The 20224-nt window shown below is 37.2% G+C and overlaps 1 long non-coding RNA gene and 1 pseudogene across 2 annotated transcripts; both read right to left on the bottom strand.

Annotated features, from left to right (window-relative positions):
* Positions 1–174: 174 nt before the first annotated feature.
* Positions 175–6558, bottom strand: LOC143540867 (dynamin-2A-like; annotated as a pseudogene). The gene is made up of 11 exons (XR_013136661.1): positions 6482–6558; positions 6305–6356; positions 6073–6193; positions 4865–4954; positions 4723–4784; positions 4558–4629; positions 4312–4463; positions 1231–1344; positions 1085–1152; positions 780–952; positions 175–335 (listed from the first exon to the last, which is right to left on the bottom strand). The product of XR_013136661.1 is annotated as a dynamin-2A-like (transcript).
* Positions 6559–14397: 7839 nt separating this feature from the next.
* LOC143540858 (uncharacterized) lies at positions 14398–15041 on the bottom strand. The gene is made up of 3 exons (XR_013136659.1): positions 14964–15041; positions 14507–14595; positions 14398–14429 (listed from the first exon to the last, which is right to left on the bottom strand). It is a non-coding gene; the product is annotated as an uncharacterized LOC143540858 (long non-coding RNA).
* Between the last annotated feature and the right edge of the window lie 5183 nt (positions 15042–20224).

Genomic DNA, 20224 nt, shown 5'->3' with positions numbered 1-20224 from the left:
AAACCAATGTGCCTTATCTACGATAAATGTCTTGTACAAAACATGCCATAACATCATTTAATAGTAAGTAGATCAGGATGCCAGCATCCCAACAAGAATGCATAAAATCGGTTGGCCCCCTTAACTATCATCTAAAACCTGGAACCTGAACCTGGCGGTGTTGGCGCCAACCGCTTAGTCCTGTGGAGTTTGATCTGGACCGCGGCCATCGTCGTTTTAAGAAGGTTCACTGCTCCTGCGACCGTTGAATCCAAATCTAGAGTCAAGACTTGTAGGGCCATTGGCAGCAGAATCAAAAGCAGATCTCCAGTCACCTCCACCACTTCTTGGACTTTCTGTTAATGCCATGATGATAAATAATATATTAACCTTTAATGTTTTATCTCTAGCTGGTCAACAAAAAAAAAACCCGAACGTTTAGTCAGCCGTTTGGTGAAAAGTTCGCTTATTTAATCAACAAACGAACATGCCCAAAACAATTTGTTTATACCCTTTCCTTTACGTTTAGTAGTTCACGTTTGTTGAAGTTTGTTCGTTTAAAATATTAGGCTTATTACAATTTAGTCTAGTTTTGATAGTTATTTAGCCCAACAGATTGATGTTCACATTTACTTTCAATTTGTGTTTACTCAGTTATGTTCTTATATCTATATTTTATTATGCTTGTTCGTTTACGTTCGGGAACCGTTTGTTTATACTACTAACGAACCAACATAAACCAACACAAACACTTTATTTTCTTAACAAACGAACACGAACAACACATACACAATTATTACCTGTCGGACTATAATTCGACATGCCTGTAGCAGCAGCTGCTCGATTATCATGAATGCTGAGTTGTCTGGTGAGTTTGGAGAGAAGAGAGGATTGCTTCTCTATTTTCTCTCTTCTTCTTTTAACATTTCCATCCTCTTGAAGCAGCTCCTCTATCCTTTCTGTACTTTGGGAACTGTTGACCAAAACAATAAAAAGTAAGCAAGCAACAAATCTAGACTATGTTTATAAACGGGTTGATTCGATCCATATCCTTCTAAACGGGTCAATTTCAACAAAACAGGTAGAGTGAGATATAGCAGCTAACCTTACAGAACTGTAGAGTTTGTTGAGCATATCTTCTTTAGCCTTTTCTACTTGGCAAAGAACAACTGCCTGCAAAATCAGAAAGAATAAATATGAAAAACATAAACATATACAAGGGGTTTAAGGATACATGAAACTTTAAAACACCTTTGGGACATTGGCTGCAAGGCTGTTGAGAACCGCTTCCACGTAACCGCACACTTCTTGGGCCATCAAACGAAGTTCTTCCTCCGGATCTACTCTTTTTCTGACTATTGTATCCTAACATTTTCAACCAACCAGCTAAGACCAACACCTACGACACAACTTAATAACAATATAAAAGTGCGCATGACATGTTATTGCATATCACTTGTTCGCATGCATGCGTGTGTGTGTGATAAAAGAGGATAGTTTGCTGTTATAACCGGAAACTCAACCTGATGCAGTTTCGGAAGCGATCAATGGCTCGAGACACTTTATGATAATCAAAGACGATAATTGAACCAAAGGTTTCAAGAAAAAAGTTCTTATTAATTCATAATCAATCAAAAAACTCAATAACAAAGACACCCTAGCACCCTATTTATACTAAAAGAAAAGGAGATAAACATGGAAACGAGATAAACGTAAAATAATAAAAGATAAACTAATAATAAAAAAGATTCTCCGATGCTCCTGCATCATACTCCCAGTCTTCGAAAAAAAACTCGTCCTCGAGTTTTGTCTTCTAACCAAAGCCGCCTGGGTCGAAAGGAGCATCAACACGATTCATATCCATTATAACCATGACCCGCCCAAACCGTTTAACTTCACAGGTCGTCTTACTTGTTATCTGACCCGCATCTAAATTTATACCACCTGGATCTATTGGGTTCCCGGGTTTCTTAACCTCCTTTATGATGCAGGAGCATCGGAGAATCTTTTTTATTATTAGTTTATCTTTTATCATTTTACGTTTATCTCGTTTCCATGTTTATCTCCTTTTCTTTTAGTATAAATAGGGTGCTAGGGTGTCTTTGTTATTGAGTTTTTTGATTGATTATGAATTAATAAGAACTTTGTTCTTGGAACCTTTGGTTCAATTATCGTCTTTGATTATCATAAAGTGTCTCGAGCCATTGATCGCTTTCGAAACTGCATCAGTTGGTATCAGAGCTTTTGGTTCTCAAATGGCTCGGCATGAAGATGAATACTTTTTTGCTCGTAGAATCGCCGACAGAGGCAACGAACAGAGGGGTTTCTATTCATGTGCTCGTGGAGAAGATCGGCATCCTGTTCGCAGATTCGCCGACCGAGGCAGCGATGGAGTTTGTTCCGACCCCGAGATCTTATGAAGATCAAACGACTCCGACAACGAGTCCGCGATCTTAAAGTGATTGAAAGACTCCGAAAACGAGTTCGTGATCTCGAGTTACAACGGGAGATGCGCAAGGCGAAAACCGAGTCGAGCACCGTCGTCTGGGACGAAGGTGGCGACGGAGAGCAGCATCCGTTTTACTATCACCCACCTCGGTTCGACAAACCGATCTATTACGAGTGTGTCTCGAAAGATGGTCCAAAGTTTTTATCGGAAGAAGACGGGCCGAAGTTCGATGAAGAACTGAGGTTATTCGATGAAGCTGGAGGGGAGGAGGAGCAACCTTTTGTCGCTGGTTTTATCTATGCGTCTCCGCCCGTGTTTGATAACTACGGTGATGAAGAAGAGTATAAAGTGGCTATGGATCGTGATATGGTCGTAGATGGTAGTGATACAATTCCTACTTTTGTTGATCAGGATTCTTGCCAATCTGATTTGGTAAGTCAAATTTCTAAACCGATATATAAGGGACGTTTAAAATCTTTATTGATAATTTTGGAAGAATATTGGAATTGTGATTGTGTAACTAAAGTTCATAATTTAAATGCAGATAATGTTGGAGTTTGTGCTTCCAAAATAAAAGGTGGAATTAATACTCAATTGTCACGTGTGCATGAGGATATTTCTCTAATAAAATCGTGTGAGGGTGTACAGTTAATCAATATAGTGGCAGACTTGAATTTTAAAGATGGTGGGTCATCAACAAATATGCAAACGCTAAACTTAAAATGGTCTGGTTTAAATGATGTTGAGATGGATAGGCTGAATTTAAAGGTGCCACAAGTAGAGGATGATGGGCCATTAAAGAATCTGGAAAATGGTTATGTTTCAAAGGAGCTTTCTAAGGCTATTCGACCTATACCAACAAGTCGTTCGTGCGACAACGCTATTGAACATGGATTCAATATTTATTTTGGGGTGTCATTGATCTTTTCAACGTTCTCAAGACTCGAGGACGAGTCTTTTTCGAACACGGGGAGAAGGAGGTTAAGAAACCCGGGAACCCAATAGATCCAGGTGGTATAAATTTAGATGTGGGTCAGATAACAAGTAAGACGACCTGTGAAGTTAAACGGTTTGGGCGGGTCATGGTTATAATGGATATGAATCGTGTTGATGCTCCTTTCGACCCAGGCGGCTTTGGTCCGAAGACAAAACTCGAGGACGAGTTTTTATTCGAAGACTGGGAGTATGATGCAGGAGCATCGGAGAATCTTTTTTATTATTAGTTTATCTTTTATTATTTTACGTTTATCTCGTTTCCATTTTTATCTCCTTTTCTTTTAGTATAAATAGGGTGCTAGGGTGTCTTTGTTATTGAGTTTTTTGATTTATTATGAATTAATAAGAACTTTGTTCTTGGAACCTTTGGTTCAATTATCGTCTTTGATTATCATAAAGTGTCTCGAGCCATTGATCGCTTCCGAAACTGCATCACAACCACTTAGATTAGAGGTGGCAAGGTGACTTCTGTACGGGAAACAGGTCATTTTTATTCCATGTAAAAACTAGCCCAGATGGATCGATTAAACACACGCACAAGAAGGATTGATCAAAATCAATCGACCTCCTTTTGTTATTAATTAAAAACGTGAAAAATAATAGTTAACCCTTACAAACATGGACCCATTATAAAGACTTCAAAACCCAAACCTGTTATGACTCTAATCCTAACAAACGCATAACCTAAGTAACCTATGATTATCTTGACCCATTAGACAAAGATAAATAGATTAATAAACCCCAAACAGAACTCTAACTAATTATCCCACACTGAATAATTAAAGAAACAAACTAAAAGATGTTAAGGGCATTCCAATGAAACTCACACTTGGATGCAGTTTTACTATAAGTCACGGTATGACAATAACAAAAGTCAGTAAACTCACAAGAGAACCGTCTGAATGTGTATGTCGAATGGGTGGACCATCTGGCTTCAATTTGACTTCATCCCCTTTGATACCCATTACAGCTCTTATTTTGTTTAACCACTCGGCCTTGTCTACAACACTTTCGGCCTTTAACACAACAGCAATGTGAGCTGTATAACCAGGAAAACGTTAGGTCTGCATAACAACATGATTACACTATATGTAATCAACATGAACACAAACATGTTGCAACTAAGAAGTTACCTTTTAACACGGTCTTGTATGCAACCTTGCTTGTTATCCTGAAGACCCAACTAGGTGCTGAGCATACTCACTCTGCAAGTATAATATCATGTAAGCTATAAAGGAGAATCATGTAAGGTATTAGACAAATGATGTAACCAGAACAACATTTCCGCAGTTACTCACCAAAGAGCCATAAAGATTTCCCTTGTCAACTCCAGGCAGGTCAATTAGTTTCAAAGGAGGAGCTGTTAACCATATGCTTAAGTTAGGGAACCAATTCTTCAAATGAAAGCTTCTTCCAGGATCTAAACATATCCAAACTCACCTATACTTGTTTTAAGCTTTAAATATATTTCATCACGACTTTTGCTTGATATTTTACTAAGCCTGTCCTGTAGCGAGTGACGAAGAGCATCTGGGGTTGGACGAAAAGGGCATTCCAATGAAACTCACATTTTGAATATAATATTACTGGTATATATGTCTATGTATGTTAATGATCATAACCTATGCAGTAAACTCGGCTGATACGGTAATATATCACCGATATATCGCTTATCGGTCTTAAGGTGTAATATCGGTCCCATATCCCGGTCATAATATCGGTCCCGATAATATCAGCGATATTTACCGATATAACGCCGATATTTTGTGTTTTCAATATCGGTCATATCACCGCTAATTGGTTAATGTATGTGAGGCCCACTTTAGTTGTTTTAATGCCCGAAATCCATTCCACCATAAAAATTGTTGACTCAAACCCTATATCACTCCAAAGTCAGAACTCACAAAAAAAAACGATCGGCGCAAACAAATCGGTCCAAACTACAATCGATGTCAATTGTCGTCAACCCTAAATCGCTCCAAACCCTAATTGCAGCATATTTTTGTATTGTATCCTAGACAAGTGCATGCGCAATGCGGTGGGAAACACAAAGCTTGGTAATCATGTAATGGATTTATGGGACTTCAATATTCCGTTTGAAACCATGAAACCGTTTATGGTATGGGTAGATTAATGATTCTTATTGTAAACTTAATTTATTATCGAGTACAAACCAAATCGGAATCTAACAGTTGGTAATGGTTTGGTTTTTATGGTGAATTTTTTTAGATTAATATTAACGTACGAAAAAGTAATGACCGTTTAAAATCATGTAGGGAAGTTGGGTTAAAAGTGAAATAAAAAGGAATAGATGGGTAAATGAAAGGGCCAAAGTTGTACTATTCTTTAAGTTTACAAAAGTTGAGGGGGAAAGATTGTAACTATTTTGGAGAAATATGAAAGACGCGTGAGATTTAATGTTACGATGATCACTTTACCCTTCATTAAGGTTACCATGTGTTTAAAAAATTGTAAAACTCTTAAAATCTACCGTCTTAATTTGCCCATCACTTATGTATAATGTATAGCGTAGAATATAGATGTATGATTATGCATGATATTAAAAATCCCATATCTCAAATATCGGTCCTTGACAGATATCCGATCGCATTAACTGCATAGACCATAAGTATGACATGAGGACTCACTTGCAGACACAGGTTGAGATTTAGTATCAATCTGCAGTAGAATAGATTTGGTGGTTAGATTATCGTCCCTTTGCAAGTCGATACATATTGGGGCACGAGTTGCACCAGCTTCACCTGTAGGCTGTTGGAGTTAAGACAATGTGCAGATGATTGATACATTTTGAACTTGTTGATATCTTAATAAAGTTGCTAATTATAAACAAATAGTGAAAAAAAGAAAGAAAAAACATACCAAAACAGGATGTCGAATCAAAGTGTTGAAAGCTGCTGATTTACCTGCACTTTGAACCCATTGGTAGCACATGATAAGAAACTAGCTACCATGCTTTAAATCAATGATTAATAGCTCCTAATTACATTAACCTAACCTAACCTAATGGAGAGGTCCTAGTAATAATATGAAGTTACTGTATTTCCTAGGGCAACGACGTTTAGAAATTTGGAAGGACGAGTTGAGATATCTTCATCGTTAAGCAATTCTTCCATTGCCACTGCTACTGCAACAACAGACGGCGAGTGAAGTTGATGTTGATCCCTCACCAGAATTCACACAATATTACCTTTTTACTTTCATTATCTTATTATTTGAGTTTTTCTTAAATCTTAAAACCTATTCTATTTCTAATTTTATTATTAATTTATAAACCACGTCTTCAATTAACTTGAGTTTTTTTAAATATTATGTTATTAACCATTACTCGGCCCGTTTTTTATGTTCGGGTTATTTTATTAAATAAAAAAAAATTTGAGTTAACTAATTATTATATTATTGTTTAATTATTTACATATTATATAACTTTCACATTTTGGCATTTTTAACCCAAACTAACACCTTTACCTTAAAATATTTCCATCCTCAATCTACAAGGACTAGAGGGTAAATTTCATATTTATAACCCATATAATCTGTAACCTGGACCCGGAAACCCAAACCCACTTATCCAACCCGTGTAACGAACCCGTAGACAAAATACTTTAACTTGGACCTCAATTCTCGCAACAAACTTGGAAATCAAATCATGTATATGCTACTCTTGCCTAATTCGGCTTGCCGACCACGTTAATTATGTTAAATAGATCAAAAAGAGATTCGTATTATTACTTATATTAGGCCGACCTAAATTACTCGTCAATATACATAATATCGTTAACATAATACAATTAATTGTGCAGAAACAATCCCCAACCCATCGCCTGCAATAACCCTAACTTTAATTCAGTTAAATCAACCTATATATAACCGTTCTTAATCGTTTTTTGCCGTCAGTCGCATCTTCCCGTTCACCATACATCCCTCATCGTATCAGATAATTAAACATCTCATTGTGTTCGTTTTTTATCAGTGAACAAAATCCTTAATGTTAATTAAACTAATGTACACGGATTGAACGATTCATGAATTAGGGTTCATAGGATTTAGGGGTGTTTCTGGACTACTGTATGTATTTTATTATCCTGAATCTTAAACCATAAGACATGCCAGCGCAGTTGGTTGCGTTGTTTGTATTAACCAGTGAACCTGCAAGGGGTGCGGGTTCGAGCCCCCTGGACGCGTTTTTTGGTTTTTTTTTTATTTTGACAAGTTGTTTTGATTATTTTAATGGTTATTATTTAATTTTGAATAATATTAAATATTAAATAAACCCTATTTTGTTAAACCAGCATCACTAAGTTTGCGGTTCTTATTTAATAATCTCGTTATGGATTTTTTGGTGTGTATATATATAATAATTCATAAGTATAATATGCATGTATTGTTTTTCTTTAAGTGAAATGGTAATTTATTAATAAACAAGTTAGGTATATCTTTATCACTCGTTCGTATAAATAATTTTCGTTAAAGATTTGAAATACATATTCATCTAAACATTACTTGTTTGAGAGCCCGCGTGTTGCTGCGGAACGCATGTCTGTAGTTCATCTGTTCGTTACGACACATAAAATGGTGTACGTTTATCTGGTTTACTATATTAAATGATGTACATTTATTGTTTCTTCAAGCAAACTGCACAAAGAGTATTTACATCCTATCAAATGTTATATAAAAATTATCAATAAAAAAACACCATTTAGTCATAAATCTAATGATGCAAACTTGAATTAATAAAGGCTTTGTTATATGGCTCATTTGGTTAAATGATGCAATATGCATATCAGAAGCAGGTTAAATAACATAATCTGTATAACCAAAAACTGGTTTTATGTTACACCAAAAAATAAACACCAAGACATTTATTAAAGGTCTCCGGCCACCGGAGAAACAGTGTTGAATCGGCACTAATTTCGGATCTCCAGTGTTGAATGGTTTATTTTTAGGGTTAGTGTGACTGTTAGACCCACTTTAAGCTTTTTCATCTGTTTGCTGCTACCACTGGTGTGTGCTGCCACTCCTGTCCGCCGATCTCACAGCTTGCCGGATCTGCTGTCGCGCCGCCTCCTGCCGCTGCTGCCGCTGCGTCACCATCCACGGCCGCCGTAAAAGTCGCCGGAATTGTTGGTTCACCTTGTTGTGTTGTCTAGCTCGATTCGTTATATCTCGGTGTTCTCCCGGTTTTGATAAACGAGGGTTTCTTGTAACCTGGCTGCCGTTGAGCTATATCTACCTTCATCATCTTCACGGTATACTCGTTCCTTTCTCACTATTATTATTATTATTAGTATTATTATTATTATTATCATTAGAACATACGTGATCCGGATCTTTGGAGTTTATTTTCATTTTAAGATCTCTTGACTATTATTGTTATTGCTACACACTATTATTATTATTATTATTATTATTATTATTATTATTATTATTATTATTATTATTATTATTATTATTAGTTTTTGTTACTATTATTATTATTATTGATTTGGTGTTCTATTGCTTGTGTTTGTGTGTTTAGTTGCAACCATAGAGCGTAGGAACCATGACTATTACTTGAGACCATGTCCTGAAACGAGGGGTGTAGGAAAGAGTAAAGATAGGGAGCGTATATTGCGTTTGGCTTCTTGGAATGTAGGAACATTAAATGGTAAGTTGCTAGAATTGGTAGATGTGCTTAAAAGACGTAGGGTTCAGATAGCATGTCTCCAGGAGACTAAGTGGAAAGGACATAGAGGGGCTGAGTGTAATGGGTATAAGTTGTGGTACTCGGGGTCTGATGGAGCTAGGAATGGAGTGGGGTTTCTAGTGGCTAAGGAAATACACACTAGTGTGGTGGAGGTGATAAGACATAATGACAGGATTATGGTGTTGAAATTAGTACTAGGAGAGGAAGTAGTGGCAGTAGTCTCCGCCTACGCGCCCCATGTAGGCCTAGGGGATCAGGAAAAGAGAGAATTTTGGGATTGCCTAGACGCAGTGGTAGGGGGCATACCTAGGGGGGAGAGGATTTGCATAGGAGGTGATTTTAATGGACACATTGGTAAGGCTAACGATGGTTTTCAAGCCGTACATGGGGGTTTCGGTTTTGGTGATAGGAATGAGACCGGAACAGATCTTCTAGAGTTTGCGGTGGCACATGACCTAGGTATTATAAATTCTTATTTTAGGAAACAAGATTCTCATTTAATCACCTTTAGCAGTGGTGGACGCGACACGCAAATTGACTACCTTTTGATGAGGCAAGGAGACCGACGTTGGTGGAAGGACTGCAAAGTCATACCTGGGAAGGCAGTTGTGACTCAACATCGACTACTAGTGACAGATATAGCCTTCAGAAATAAGCTGACTGTTCGAGAGAAGAAAGGTACACCGAGAATTCGATGGGGAAATTTGAAGGACGAAAATCTCCTACTGTTTAAGGATAAACTCATGCTGCATACGCGGGCTCGACTAAATGGGGACTCAACTCATATATGGGAAGCTATGGAGACAAAGATCATCCAAGTAGCAAAGGAGACTCTCGGGGTCACAACAGGAAAGACAAGTGGGCATAAGGAGTCTTGGTGGAGGAATGACGCAGTGCAAGACAAGATAAGGGACAAACAAGGATGTTTTAGGGAGCTAATGAGGTGCACGAATGAGGAGGAGCGAGTGGAATTGAGGGATAACTACAAAACGGCCAAGATAGAGGCGAAGAAGGCAGTGGCGGAAGCAAAGAAGGAGGCCTTTAAACGGATGTATGAAGGTCTAGAAACAAAAGAGGGGGAACATGCTATGTTTAAGATTGCCAAAGCCAGGGAGCGTAGAAGGCAAGATCTAGGACCGGTGAAGTTCATAAAGGATACAGATGGGCATGTACTGGTCAAGGAGCAGGACATCAAGCTAAGATGGCAAACCTACTTCCACAATCTTTTTAACAATGGGAGAGCTTTCCAAGAAGAACATGACAACACAAACTTTCAACGACAACAATCGAATAACTGCTACTGCCGACGGATCACACGAGAAGAGGTGAAGGATGCACTTAGGAGGATGGGAAGGTCTAAGGCGGTTGGCCCAGACAACATACCCATCGAGGTGTGGAAGTGTCTGGGGGAGGAAGGAGTCATGTGGTTAACTACTCTGTTCAATAGTATTCTCAAATCAAGTAAGATGCCAGACCAGTGGAGGAGCAGCGTTGTAGTTCCTATCTATAAGAACAAAGGAGACGCCCAATGTTGTGGTAACTACCGAGGAATCAAACTACTAAGTCATACTATGAAGCTATGGGAAAGAGTGATTGAGGGTAGACTTAGACGAGAAACTCAGGTTACGGTCAACCAATTTGGCTTCATGCCGGGGCGTTCCACCACAGAGGCAATACACCTTCTAAGAAGATTAATGGAAAAGTATAGGGAGAAGAAGCGTGATCTACACATGGTGTTTATTGACCTAGAAAATGCCTACGACAGTGTGCCACGACAGGTGCTCTGGGAGTGCTTGGAGGGTAGAAGAGTGCCCAGGAAATACATAGAGATAATTATGGATATGTATACCGGGAGTGAAACAAGTGTCCGTGCGCCAGTGGGGGATACTGATTTCTTTCCTGTAGAGGTAGGTCTTCACCAGGGGTCAGCGTTGAGCCCGTTTCTTTTTGCAGTAGTCTTGGATGAGTTGTCAAAGTCGATTCAGGGGACTCTCCCGTGGTGCATGATGTTCGCAGACGATATTGTGTTACTTGCTGAGAAAAAACAAGATCTAAACATGAGGCTTGAGGAGTGGCGAACAACCTTAGAGACAAAAGGTTTAAAGATTAGCCGATCTAAGACGGAGTACCTCCACTGTGATTTTGGTGGGATAAACGACAATGAAGACGCACAGATCACAATTGAAGGGCAGGTGGTCACGCAGGTAACGAAGTTCAAGTAGTTAGGATCATTTGTACAGAGCGATGGGGAATTAGACAGTGATGTCACCCACCGAGTTCAGGTAGGATGGTGTAGATGGAAAGCAGCCACAGGTATATTGTGCGACAAGAGTTTCCCGACTAAACTAAAGGGAAAATTCTATAGGGTGGCAGTTAGACCTGCAATGCTATATGGAACAGAGTGTTGGGCCATCAAGAAGGCACAAGTGCGGAAGATGGAGGTAGCAGAAATGAGAATGCTACGTTGGATGTGTGGGCACACAAGGCTCGACTGAATAAGAAACGTTGTGTTTCGCGAGAGATTAGGGGTGGCGAACATAGCAGACAAGATAAGAGAGTGGAGATTGAGATGGTTTGGACATGTAAAGAGAAGACAGACGACGAATCCTGTTAGATCCGTAGAAAACATTACTATAGAGGGGAGGAGGGGTAGAGGACGACCGAAATTGACTTGGGATGAGAGGATTAGGCATGATTTGATAGACCTAAACCTCTCCGAGGACATGGTTGAGGATAGGAATTCGTGGAGAAGTAGAATTAAAGTTAAGGATTTTTAGAGAGAATTGAATACCTTAGGGCTTAGACTTAACTTATTTAGGTCGCATACCATAATGGTATTTCCCTTACATATATTATTATTATTATTATAATTATTATTAGCTTTTATATAGCTGTTAAACTGTGATCTTATTATTAATATTATTATAATTAGTAGTAGTTTGTATATAACTGTTAAACTTTGATTTCCTTTATTTTGCTTCATACACATGTACCTAGAGCCGAGGGTCTCTCTGGAGGCCACCTCTTCATTCCTTTGGATGGAGGTACGGTGTGCCTACATCCCACCCTCCCCAGACCCTACTTATAGCTTTGCTGTCGGTGGGATTTTACTGGGCATGATTGATTGATTGATTGACATTTATTAAAACTGATCATTTAGGCTTCTCTCTGTCGTTACACCCTCAACTCTCGTATTTAATGTAAGTTCTAAGAGGGTATAGTTGGTTCAGGCCCCAATTTAAAGTGTGTTTAGCGATTGGAAATAGATTAGCAGAACGGAGGTTTACTGCTAAGAGCAAATCAAAGATAAAAATATAGTTGATTGCTAAAAGATTACCATTGTATTTCTACATGTAATATACATTGCCTTATACTATTTAATAATTTTATAATGTAAGTTTTAAAAAGTATCGCTGGCGGCTAATGACGAAGAACAGCAATGAAGGTGGCAAAAGAGTTGGTCGTAGTAAAGGCAATGAGAGTGGTGTTGGCGCTAGTGCCTGTAGTAGAGGCAATGATTTGTGGACAACAATGGTGGTGTGTCGACAACAATCAACAGGTGACAACATCAACAGTTTCAGTGTAATCGATTACAGTGAAGATGACGCTCGTGGTGGCAGAGGTTTTTTACCTTTTTTTACACAAAACCACCCACTTTGGTCTAAATACGTTATAATTTCTAACCAAACCATATGACTTTTATAAAACGAACCCGCTCTGACCCATTACCGCAGACAATTTACCAGGCATACTTTTATATTATATCTTTAAAAGGAGCTGCAACTGTTATTCAAACTCCAAAATCAGTTCTCTAAGCATCAAGGAAACTTCAAAGCAACTTAACATAGCTGTTAACACATACTAAACAATCTTAAAAGACCCAGCGAAGCACGGGGACATTGTCAAACATAAACATAAAACAAAGAAAGAAACATTAGTCTTGAAGTGGTTTACCTAAAAACACCTCAAAACACAAAGCATCATATCACTTTCAGTGTTGACTTTGTTTAAGAACCGAAAAAAAATCCAACATCTTAAATTAAGAAACCAATTCCCATCCCAACATAATTATGTTATTCCAAAAGCCTTCAACAAGACTGGATCCATGCCACTGCCACCTGTAAATAAAAACAACAAAAAAAGTAAATCAATAACTATGAACCTATTATAATCAACTTACGAATATAATCTCAGTTTTATCCCCATAACTTGGTTTGTTTTATCTTTCGCTTTCAATAAAGAAGTAAGAAAGTTCGACCTTTGTCGGCTACCATGATCATAGCTGTCCCCACTGGAATCAAAATCTTTAGTTGGATCGCCCATACCCGATTAGTAAAGCTCATCCCAAACCCGTCCCAAACCCGTCGGGTTTTTATCGGGTAATTACCCATCGGGTTTTGGGTTTTTTTATCGGGTTTTAAAAAAATGTCCGTTGAGTATACCCAACTCAAAACACATCGGATTTTTATTGGTTCTGGCAAAATATATAACTAATCTAAAAGTCGGACTTGGACAATATATTTAGAAATTATGATATAAATTTTAATATATATTGATTAGTTTATATAACGTACTGTATACTATATAACTTATATATACATACGTTATGAGCATTAATTACCGAATATTGTTACCATACTTGTATGGTACCGAAACAGTACCAACTTAACACAACCAGTACCAGTATTCATTTTTTCATGTTTTTAGTATTGGTACCGTTTGATTTCGGTATTTTCAATCGTACCAAACCAAGGAAATTGGTACGGTATTCGGTATACAATTTTCAGGTCCGTCTCCAAGCATTTAAATACCTTGACCGAGCTGAAATAAAAAGGCACGTAGAGACCCTAACGAGTAACAAAATATATAAGCTATTTTTCTTAGACGACGATTAATGTGAAAATGTTTTAATGTTTCAATTAAGTTTGAGGCCAATATCTGAAATAAATTATGGACAAAAAAATTATATTTGAAATGGTTAAGATTCATACATATTTTTATTTTTTTTATAAAAAAGAATAAAAAATTTAACATATATCTAAAAAAATGGCCCCTAAAAATTACCGCCCGGCTCGCCTTACCCAAGGGCCCGGCTCGCCTTTATCTCGGTTCCAAGTTCTTGTTCAATCCTATACCCGAGGAAAGAAGATAAAAGCAAGTGAATAAAATAAAAGCAAGTGAATTTAATAAAAGAGAGTTAAAAATTTAAATCATAAACTCTTGCAAGTATAAAGGAACAGTATACGTAAAGATTAAAACGATCTTTAAACCAAGGTGTCCAAACCTCCCTGATCGACCAACCTGCATTATGAATCATTTGATATTTTCTTAAGATTTAAATATAGTAACCAAACAATGAAATAATATTCCAACCATACCCTATGCAGATATGTTTCATATGTTTTCAGAAAGTCAAAATTGATAACAACGTTTACTGCTTGAATATCAATACCCCTAGTGAACAAATCTGAAAAAAACCGTTCAAATCAATTGATTGCATATTAATTGCAGCCGGAGATGGACGCCTTGCTTTTATCTTCTTTCCTGCCGGAGAACGTAGTATTATGCCGGAGACCTTTATTGGCATTTACTTTTACGGCGTCTCAAGAGAGAGGATATTGGAATATGAAAAGTTGTCTATACGTATTATAATGTAATATAAATAATGACAAGAGATTCAAGTTAACAAAAGTTGAAAAAATAATGACAAGAGATTCAAGTTAACAAAATATCAATACCCGTAGTGAACAAATCCGAGAAAATAATGACAAGAGAGTCAAGTTAACAAAATAATTCCAAATGCAATGAAAAATAATAAAGTAAAACAAGCAGTACCTGTGCAGACAAGATTCCTGCAAGCACCGTTACGAAAATCATGAAAAACTCTGTTACGGTGATCTTGAAGCATTTTTGATAACTAATATGGTGTTTCTGTTGGAAATTTTGTGGGTGGTCATCAAATATGATGTTCATATTGCTGACTTTGCTACAGGATTTGGGGTAGTGATACTACGGTTGGGATACATGCAATTGCTGGTGTTTTGACAATGTTTTCACCGACACCTCATTTTTGGTAACCAATGCCCATTCGCATGGCAACGGTTTAGCCCTTTTTTTATGGTTGATTGTTTGTATATGTGCTTTGGTTTAATTGTTCATCTCACAGGAACAATTTGCATCTTTCTTTATTTATTATATATTATTACTGTTGTGTCTTAAACTGGTGTTTTACTCGCTCAATATGTGTTGTTAACAAAAATATATTTTATACGCATTTGCAGGTTATCAACTTGGTTGTTTAGCAAGATGGAGATCACGTAGAGATGCCTTATAGGATACAAACTTAATTAATCATTGTTGTAGTTTCTTTATATTTGATGTACTTAACCGTAATTATTTCATTTAAATAAACTAAATAAATATTGTCATTTATTAATCTTGCATGATAGTACCTTGAGAGCTGTGACAATCAGTCCACGCCTCGACATTCCGCCGTAGGTTGGGGTGTGACAGATTGGTATCAGAGCCGAAGATTTAAGATAGGTCGTTAGTTGTGCCTTAGTAACATACTTAGGAACACCATACGTGCTTATTGTTTACCTGATGTGTTCTGTTTGATTTTTTACAGCTTATGTAATTACTTGCTAGGTTAGGTACTTATTTAACTGCTTAGTTAATTATTTATTTTATTGTCATGCACACACAACTCCGAAGCTATGCTTCACTCTCAAAATATTTTATTACTCCGAGACTATGTCTCATTCTCAAAATATTTTTATAACTTCGAGACTATACCTCAATCTTAAAATATTTCTATTGAATTTTATTAGATCGCCTTTTATTGTCGAAAATTTCCTTGCTAATTTCCTAACTTTGTTTTTGCTCATTTTAACTTAAAACTAGGGAGTGTGACAAGATTCCCCGCCATAGTGAAAATTGTCATGAGACGGACACTTTAAGCGTTTAACGTAATCGGCTAAACGGTTACACATATTATTGTGTTTTATTGATTTTAAAACGTCTAGTAGGGTGTAAAACCCATGGGACGCCATGGACACGCTAACTGCACATTTGCACAATTTGTTATATTTGTGATGTTTTGTTGGAACATCATCATCCGTGGTGATACCCGAGATGTTTCACCTACTTATGCTTGAGTTCGTTTATTCGTTATTTAGTTTGGTCGGTCCAATCACCATGTAACGCTCATGGGCCGAAAAACTCAATTGATTCGTTGATTCGTTAATTAAGTTGGGCCATTCAAATTGCCATGTAATGCTCATGGGAGGCCAACTCGCACATTTGTTTTTTTTTTGGTATGCTAATAAGTTGGGGAAACAAAATGCCATGGAAAGATCCTGGAAAACCCAACACATCGAAGAACATTTGTTAGTTGTTTATTTGATTTTATACGAAACGATTCATGATTTGGTTTAATTATTCTATTATTATATTATTCAGTTACTCAATTATTTACTTATTAAATCACTTTTGGAATCAATATCTATTGATTCGATTATATATACACTCAAAACATTTTTTGTTCTGCTGATCGGATATAAACCCTTCATTCATCAAGAATCGGTAATCACGCGCTAACCAAAACATTTTACACTCATTGAAATCGGTTTTCACCTATTCATCTTATCACATTATTATAATATCAATACCTCAATTAATTTAAATAATATAGCACAATCTACTACTCACGACATCATATACATAAGCTATTAAACATATTCAAATATTCGATCTCAAATTTGTAATTTGTTAAAACATGTCAAACTTTGATAAAATTTATTCACACATCAAATTAGCTCATTGATTTTCAATTTGGATTCTAACTTATCCTTAAGTTATGAATAAACATCAGCATAACACATTTAAGTTTCGTTTTACACAATAACTCATATGAAATCTACACAACTACCCAATCTTCTCATTAAATCACATCCTTGTTAATCATAGAATGTTTTCTCAAACATCGAACAACATCAATCATTTATTTTCTATAACCTCTTCATGGCCACATAATTAGTCAAGGAGATAGCTCATGCGATCTCTAAAGTACAAACTCAATTTCCAAAACATAAACACAATCAATTCTATCTTGTTCATTAAACTAATTGTTGGTAATCTTGATTCATTCACCCTTACTTATTCTCATAACAACAACAATAACAAATGCAAGTCGAAATATCAACTATACGCTGTTAATCAAATTAACCATCAATCTTAACAAAATTATAGCGTCTAAAACAAGAAACTTTACGTCAAAATTCACTCGATATGTTTCACTTGCCATCGCTATTCAATTCAACCCTCATATTGGTTTGTACCCAATATAATCATTCGGTTAATTTTTTAATACTTGCCACGTACCACAAGACGATCCACAACAGTCTATGCCGTCTATTTCTACAACTCATGCTATGTCGTTTGCTCAACACTTCACATCTGATACCCGTATTTGCTACAACGGTGGAAACCCTAATCACCTACGCCATGTGTGTTCTCGATTCAATCATGTTCATCATACTCAAAATTTCCAACTTTATTCTATTAAAACCCTACTTTGTAACCTAATCAAAATATTTCAAATCAATCATAACTAAGTTCATCAAAGAAGATGTTTTTGTCACTTTTATCTAAACATATCTTATCTTTCCAAATCATACATTATAACAAATCTTTATTCGATTTTTGGATTTAAAAACCATTTCAATTCTAATAATTTATTAATTTTATGTAACAACGTGAAAATTTCGAGTTCAAAGTATCAACTTTCCAAAGTCTAGGGACTAAAATTGCCAAATGCCAAACTCCAGAGTCAAAGTTGTAAAATCTGTTTTTCTGACCCATCGCGGTACGCGATGGATCAGAAGAGACTCCCATCGCGTACCGCGATGGGAAGTCTGACATAGTGTGACACGTGTGCCACGTGGCACACGGTGGCACCATGTTCTGCCACGTGTCACCATGTGGCAACGCTGCCATCACGTGTCGCCACTTGTTGCCACGTGGAGCGGCGCCTGCCACGTGTCGACACATGGAAGACCTACCCTCTGCGTCATCAGGCCTATATCGCGGTACGCGATAGGCCTGCTCAGGGACCCATCGCGTACCGCGATGGGAGCCCTAATTTCGTCTATAAATAGCAAGGTCCGGGATCTTCATTTGTCACACCAAAACTCAGCCTACTTCTCTCTCTATAACATCTCTCTAAATCCCGACAATCGTATATAGGATCCACCTCGATAAGCATGCCATAATCCCTCGTAAAACGTGTCCTGATCCTTTGTTTGTGCATCAACGTTTCCTCGAAGTTCGTGCCACCCTCCACCCACATACCAAGACGGTGTTTGTTGAAATGGCGATGAGTCTCGATAAGCGTGCCATCATGTGTTGAAGTTTGGCGTTATCGTTTGACGACCAAAGAGATCAAGCGGCGTTGGAGTGCTGCTCAAGTCCCTAGAGTTTCGATACGCCACTAAGGTTAGGCGTATCAATGAATACAATATAATCAATATTATATTCAAGGCTTAAGCCTTAAGTCGAGGTTATACTCGATACCTCGATAAAAGAAAAGAAAACATAACAAAGAAATGAATAAAAGAATGAATATTGAATATTGTGATTACATATATATGTGTGTAAGTATATATGTATATATTCTTTGTTATGAAAATATTATTTAATGAATAAAGAGTATTCTTAAATAATAAAAGAAAAAGATTACGCTTCTTAGAGAAAAAGAAACGTCGGGTTTTTATTATAAACTAAAGGTTTATAATTTACTTTTAAACTAAAGGTTTTTAAGTAAAAGAAAATGAACTAAAGGTTCATCGAGGATTGAGATAAGACTAAAGGTCTTAAGCCGGATCGTTTATCCGACTAACAAATATTTATACTCGTACTATAGGTGCGAGATAAAGAAGGGAAAGACCCTTGGACAGTGAGTGAAGCCGATCCTAAAGAGATAAGGTGAATACGCCCCAAACTTTTAAACTTGTTTTCAAACGAGTCAAACTTGTTATATGAAATTGTTTACAAGGAACTATGTGTTCCTAAAACCTTTATAACTATGGGTATGAACCTAGCCCTCAGGCTGTGGTATACGTATGTCTGGATCCTTACATAGGTGGTACTATGCGATGTATGGGCATGATCGCACCACCCTTGGTCGTAGGACGCTCTTCTGCAGTGAGTACGACCTTATGTGTATATTTACGAGTACTTAACTAAGTCGAACGCTGCGGTGTTTGCTGAGGTGACCTAGAGTAGAGGCTCTAGTTTATAATGTGTTATTTGACTTTGTTATTCCTAAGCCACGTTGGGCCGAGGCAGGCGTAGTCTCGAGGGTTAATAAAGTAAAAGAAGTTATTTTGCATCAGCGTGTTCACCAGCATTCGTTGCTTACGTATTTTCTTACATTTTGTAGGTGAAAAAGTTTAGCACTTAGAGTGACGAAGTGCTTATATATCTGATGGCTCGGATTTTATTTTGTATAAACATAAATGGTGGTTTGTAAACATAAACAAGTAATCTTTTGTTAACAACTCTACACGGGTGTTTTATAATCCCGTCTTTGAATGTATATATAAAAGTTATGTTTTGATCCTTGAAGTTTTATAAGTCTTCCGCAAACTAACGCAACTCTGATTTATTTACAATATTGGTACCAACTATTGGGTCACGATTCTAGGCCTAAGACGGGGGTGTGACAGGTTGGTATCAGAGCCATCGATCTTAGCGAATTGGGTATCATAAAACAATACCCAAGCTTCGATCCAAGTATAGGAAATAATTGTTTATTTATTATAAGGATAAGATAGGCTAGTAACCTTTCTTTCCCTCTCTACATTCTAAACCACCCATAATATTAGATGTCCTTTAAAGCTCACATCGAAGACTTTGTGCTCAAGGCAAAGGAGGCTGGAATTGCCGAACCTTACCCCGAAGACAACATGAGTGATGGGTATTATGAAGCTTACTTCAATCAAGATGTGGAACACGACTTGACCAAACCTGTGTACTACCCCGGAAGCAGGCACTACCCAATAGATGTTCCTGATTGTCCACCGAAACAAGGAATT

This window comes from Bidens hawaiensis, unplaced genomic scaffold, assembly GCF_021521415.1.
Source record: "Bidens hawaiensis isolate Kalapana, Puna unplaced genomic scaffold, B.hawaiensis_p1.1 tig00012379_1, whole genome shotgun sequence".
In the NCBI taxonomy this organism is placed as follows: Eukaryota; Viridiplantae; Streptophyta; class Magnoliopsida; order Asterales; family Asteraceae; genus Bidens; species Bidens hawaiensis.
The sequence above is the reverse complement of the archived record's forward strand: the minus strand, read 5'-3'. Positions and strand labels throughout refer to the sequence as shown.